The following is a 5,819-nucleotide window of genomic DNA, read 5'->3' on the forward strand; positions in this document are numbered from 1 at the left end:
TTTTCACTTCATTTTTTTTTTTTTTTTTTTTTTGGTTTCTGCTAACATTGACAGGTGAGCATTGACTGTTACTGTGAAAAAAAATTGTAAGTGACCAGCTGAATGAACCGATTACCAGAGATGATTACTCTCAAGGCAGCTGTCACACAGCAGCCACAGTAGCCCCAAGTGCGCACGGAGCACCTGTCACGGGGGCTCCTCTCAGGGACATGAAGAGTAAAAGAAACACAGAGAGTCTCTGACCTTGAGGAAGTCCCCACCTCGCCCGCATCCAGTGCCATGTGGGTGAGCCCCAACGAAAAGAGGCTGTTTAAAACTTTTTATTTGATGCTTTAAAAAAAAAAAAAAAGTATTCATTTTGAGAGAGAGAGAGGGAGAGAATCCCAAGCAGGCTCTACACTGTCAGCACAGAGCCTGATGTGGGGCTCAAACCCAGGAACTGCGAGATCCTGACCTGAGCCGAAATCAAGAGTCGGACACTTAACCAACTGAGCCACCCAGATGCCCCTTTTACCTTACATTTTTTTAAAAACACTTCGGTTGTTATTTCATTTGATTTCTAAACACATTTTTTAATGTTTTATTTATTTTTGAGAGAAAGAGACAGAGTACGAGCGGAGGAGAGGCAGAGAGAGAGAGAGCGCAAGACAGAATCTGAAGCAGGCTCCAGGCTCTGGGCTGTCCGCACAGAGCCCAAAGCAGGGCTCGAACCCACAAGCTATGAGATCATGACGTGAGCCAAAGTCGAGAGTCTGACACCTAACCGAGTGAGCCAGCCAGGTGCTCCTCATTTCATTTTTAATGTCAGTTCTTGAATGACACTTTCAGGCAAGCATTGGCTGAAATCTAACGTGGAAGATGGTCAGACCTCATTTTTTGGTGATGGTGTCTTCCTGCTGAAAATAACGTAACAAAAGGCGTACATTCTGAAGGCGGCCCTCACTTATCCGTTATGGGAACCGTGTATAGTTACAACGCTGACGTTGGCTAAAAAAATCCGATATTCTTTGGGGGCAACTTCTTTCATGCTAATGCCACCCATGTAGCTCTGTAGGCTCTGGCGAAATGGAGGGGAACTTTGAGGGCTGTTAAATTGACAGGCATGTTACTCTGTCTTAAGTTGTATGACCATGGAAATTGTAAGCCTTTACAAAACCGTTTTTCTAATTTACAGTGCATTTTAATAAGCATAATTCGGTTATGAATTCCCAGTAGCACAGAACAGAAAGGAACACTGTAGGTGGCTGATTAATAATTTATGTTTATCTTTAGCAACTAACCATGTCAATATGTGAAGATGTTTTGAAAGAAACAACAGACTTCCTTTGCTATGTAATTTCTTTGGGATATTTCATTTTTTAAGTGTTTATATCAAAATGTATTTAAAAATGCACTGCTCATCCAAATAGTATTTGTAACTCACATTTAATGCAATTTATATAAATGTTGAAGGGTGGAATATTAGTGGCTCAACAACTGTTGAAGGAAATTTCTTTCCTGTTATCACCTGCTCTGTTAAAAATATCTTTTTTTTTTTTTTTAACATTGTTCACATCTCTAGTCTTTAATATACTTTGGGGTAAACCAAAGAGGCCCAGGTCATTTCCTCTTAAACTTCTCAAAGTTTTTTCCAGACTGTCCTCCGTGTTAGCAATAATTGTATTATTATTTTTGTCTTGGGCCATTACATACCGCTAATTTATGTTTTCCCAGCTCCTCACAAATTGCCTGGTGCATCAAACCTTTATTTCTCTGGTGATATATAGTATTTGGTAGAAGGTTGGATCTTTCTTCAAGGAAGTAATTTCAGTCAATATCATCATTGAGATGAATTAGTAAACTTACTGATGAGTATTTTATAAATATTTATAAAATATTCCAAATATTTAACAACTGATAAGGCTAGGACATGGACCAATCAGAAGAGACCCGAGCCAAAAAGCTGAACAAAGTCCTGCAGGCTCCTTTAAGGGCAGATGTGAACCCTTCAGTTGCTGGATCCTGAGAAGGTAGGAGGAGAGGAGAGCCAAGGGAGAGGCAGAGGAAGGATGGAAAGCCTTCAGGGAGCTCGAAACAGTGATTACACGCCAGGGGTCTCAACTCTTGACATTTTGGAACTACTAATTCTTTGTCTTTGGGAGCCGTGCTATGCATTGTGGAAGGTGTAACTGCATCTCTGGTTCTATGCCCCAGGTCCCCTTATGACTTCCCCCTCAGTTGTGACAACTGGAAATATCTCCAGATATTGTCAAATGTCTCCCGCGAGGAAAATCACCCTAGCTGAAAACTGCTGCTATATGCTGTCTGCTACAGAGATATTTCAATATTTTTATAACCATTGCATCCATACCATCACCCAGTGTCTTGAACTGTTACCTTCCTTGTAGTGCTTAATAAAGATTTATTCAAGAAAGGATTTGTTCAAGTAGTCAACACTAGGAGTAACCTCTTAGGAAAGGGTAACGTACTACTTTGTAAAAAACTTTTAAAGTTTATTTATTTTTGAGAGAGACAGAGACAGCATGAGCAGGGGAGGAGCAGAGAGAGAGGGAGAGAGGGAGAGAGAATCTCCAGCAGGCTCTGCACTGCCAGCAAAGAGCCCAATGTGGGGCTCGAACTCACTAAACTGTGAGATCGTGACCTGTGCCGAAATCAAGAATCAGATGCTCAACCGACTGAGCCACCCAGGCACCCCAGGGTGACTTCTAAGTTGTCTATTGTACTTTGAGTGCAGGTATGTTTTGATGTACGACTAAACAGGTGTTTAGTGAGACCCTTCAACATGTTGACCACAATATTTGACCCTGTGGAGGCTTCTGGAGCATGAGCCCAGGGCTTGCTGTCTGTAATTCTTCTCACTCTACACTCTGGATCGTTTCCCCCACTGTCAAGGTTTTCACTTACGTGCAGATAGACTCTATATCTGCATCTCTATCCCTCTCCCTCTTTTTTTTTTTTTTTTTTTTTAATTTTATTTATTTGTTTTGAGAGAGAGTGAGAGAGCCGGGGAGGGGCAGAGAGAAAGGGAGAGAGAATTCCAAGCGGGGCTCAAGCCTATGAACTGTGCGATCTTGACCTGAGCCAAAACTAAGACCCAGATGCTGAACCAACTGAGCCACCCAGGTCCCCCCTCACCCTCTTTTTGAACTTAAGCTGCATTTTTTCTGGCCTTGTGTATATTATACCTTAAATATGAAATCTAGAGAAGTGAACTCAGTTTTGCCTCACCTCCCTGAATCAAGACGAACTCGATGTCCTGCTTTGTCTAAAGGAATTAGATCATGATCACCCCACTCATGGTGGTAATCTAGAGATAACACTTTCCCTTGAAACTTTTACATACAAACAATAATCACTAAGTCCGTTCAGCCACCAAATGGTCTGGACTCCATTCCCTTCTCTTTATTTCCTGCCCACTTGGATTAATTCTCATCTCCTGACTGGTCTTCCAGACTCGGGCGTGTCCTCTCTCAAATCCAAACTTCATACTCCGCTCCTGGTGTCATCTCTCAAAATGGCAACATGATGCCATATTAAAATGCTTTTGTTTTCTAAAGGATTAAATCTAAGCTCTTTATCACAGCTCTAGACCTGGCCTCCACTGAGTCTTGGAGCCTCCAACTTGGCCTTTCCTTCTCTAGCAATGCTGAATAACTGTCAATTCACCCTTACACTAGGACCAACTTCTTCCTTAGATCTGGAATGCCCTCTTGACCCTTTGTCACCACACCCACTCCAAATTTTAGTTCAGGTGATACTTCTTTTGGGAAGTCGTTCTTGAATTGTTTATCCTGGGCTCAATGGCTTTTTCATTTATGGTAACCTGGGCCCTCCTAAATTGTAGCATTGTCACCCTAGGTTAAAAGGATCTGTTTAACGATGAATTGGTTTATCACTGGGGCTGAGACTATGTCTTATGCATCTTTGATTTCTTAGTTGCTGGTATAGGGGTTTAATAAATGCTTCTGGTAGGGGTGTCTGTGTGGCTCAGTCCAGTAAGCGTCCCACTTCGGTTCAGCCTGTGATCCCACGGTTCATGAGTTCAAGCCCTCCATCGGGCTCTCTGCTGTCAGCACAGAACCCATTTCAGATCCTCTGTCCCCCCTCCCTCTGCCCTCCCCCCGAGTTCTCTCTCTCTCTCAAAATAAATAAATAAACTTAAAAAATGCTTCTGGTATGATCTCAATTCTGGAAGAAAGAAAAAAGCTGGATATATAGAAAAAAAGGCTGGAAGGATACCCATGTAACATAGCTAGATTCTATGCTTTTGACATTTTACTGGAACTTTCTCCCACCTTGGTCACAAGAAGTTATCAGTGTGAGGCTTATCCACCTTACTACATGACATATGGAAAACACAGTTGCAAACCTGAGGGAAGGCTGGAAAGAGATGAGGTGAAGAGAGGAGAAAGAGAAGAAGGAAACAGAAATAACAAAAGCATAACTTTGCTAATTGTATCACATTAAATCCTGTTCTCCCAACCTATAACCCTACTTCTACTGAGAAAAATGAAACAATTTTAAACAGAATGAAAGCCCAATTACAACAGCGCTGCTTGCTTCCTTTGTAAATTGTGAACAATGCCCACCCTTCCTTCCTCACCATCCTGCACCCACCCCACCCCCAGAAATAAACCTTACTGCAATACAAATTAAGTTTTGTGATTTTTTTTTTTATTCCTGCTGTTTTCAAGGACTCTAGCTCAACTGAGGACATAAGGCTAGCAGATGGCATAGTTTTAAAGAAGTTATAATATTTGGGTTGAAATTCCCTACTCTGTTAATTATGGCCCTGAAGACTTCTTGTCACAAAAGCAAAATTGTACAACCCCTTGACATTAAGAATGTTGATACTCAGGCCCTAATGCAGCTGCCTGTGCATGAGGCCAACAGATGGGCACAGTGTTTTTAAAAGCAGTAAAAGCCTGCATTGCTGAGGTTTAAATTCTCTAACCCGGTCACCAAGGCTCTGCAGCTCGCTGCTTGAAAAGGAGGGCTGGGTGCTGCTTCCTCATATGAAGACCCTGCTGGCTCTTCGGTACCCTCACTCTCCCAGCCCAGCCTCCTAGAGCCACTGGGAGAGGGATGCTAGAAGACATGACCAACCCAATGAGCGTGTCACAGAAGATACTCCTGTGGTCGGCTCGTCGTCATGAGCCTGGCCCTCACCTGGTTCTGTTCTAGAGGAACACTTCAGAATAGGGCTAAAGGATAAAGGCGACAAGATGGAAAACCAAAAGAATTATGCTATTTGCATATTGTTTCTAGAACATGGCATTACATCTGCAAATCGACGAGGATCTATGTATAGTCTGTCAACAGACAAGGGAAACGTTACAGACCTTTTTTATCTACAACAGTCTCTTTAAAAGAAACATTTCCATGCAATCCGTGTGCACGTTTCCTAAGCTTGATAAATATCATAAAATGTGGGGTGATGAACATAGAAATGGAATGTCTTTGAATGGAAGCTGAATTTAATCACCAGAGAAGTCAAATTTGAGCAACACGGCATGGTGGGAAAAGCCTAACTTTTCCACCAGTCCGGCCTAACTAAGCTCAGATCTTGTTTCTGGCACTTATGGGCCGTGTGACTTTAAGGAAATCACTCCATCCACCGGCCCCCAGTTTATTCAAATGTAAAACTGGAGACATAATAACCTCTTGACAGATCTTGGTGAGTTCTGGTGAAACTTGGTGACAGTTTGAGTTTAAGGTATCACTGCTCATTAAGTGACACTTCTTCCTAATGGAGATTCAGTTTGTTTGCCAAAGGCTCACCCCTTGTCTTTCAAAGGCCCTGTCCATGGCCCTGAGGC

Source organism: Leopardus geoffroyi, chromosome B1, assembly GCF_018350155.1.
Source record: "Leopardus geoffroyi isolate Oge1 chromosome B1, O.geoffroyi_Oge1_pat1.0, whole genome shotgun sequence".
Classification (NCBI taxonomy): Eukaryota; Metazoa; Chordata; class Mammalia; order Carnivora; family Felidae; genus Leopardus; species Leopardus geoffroyi.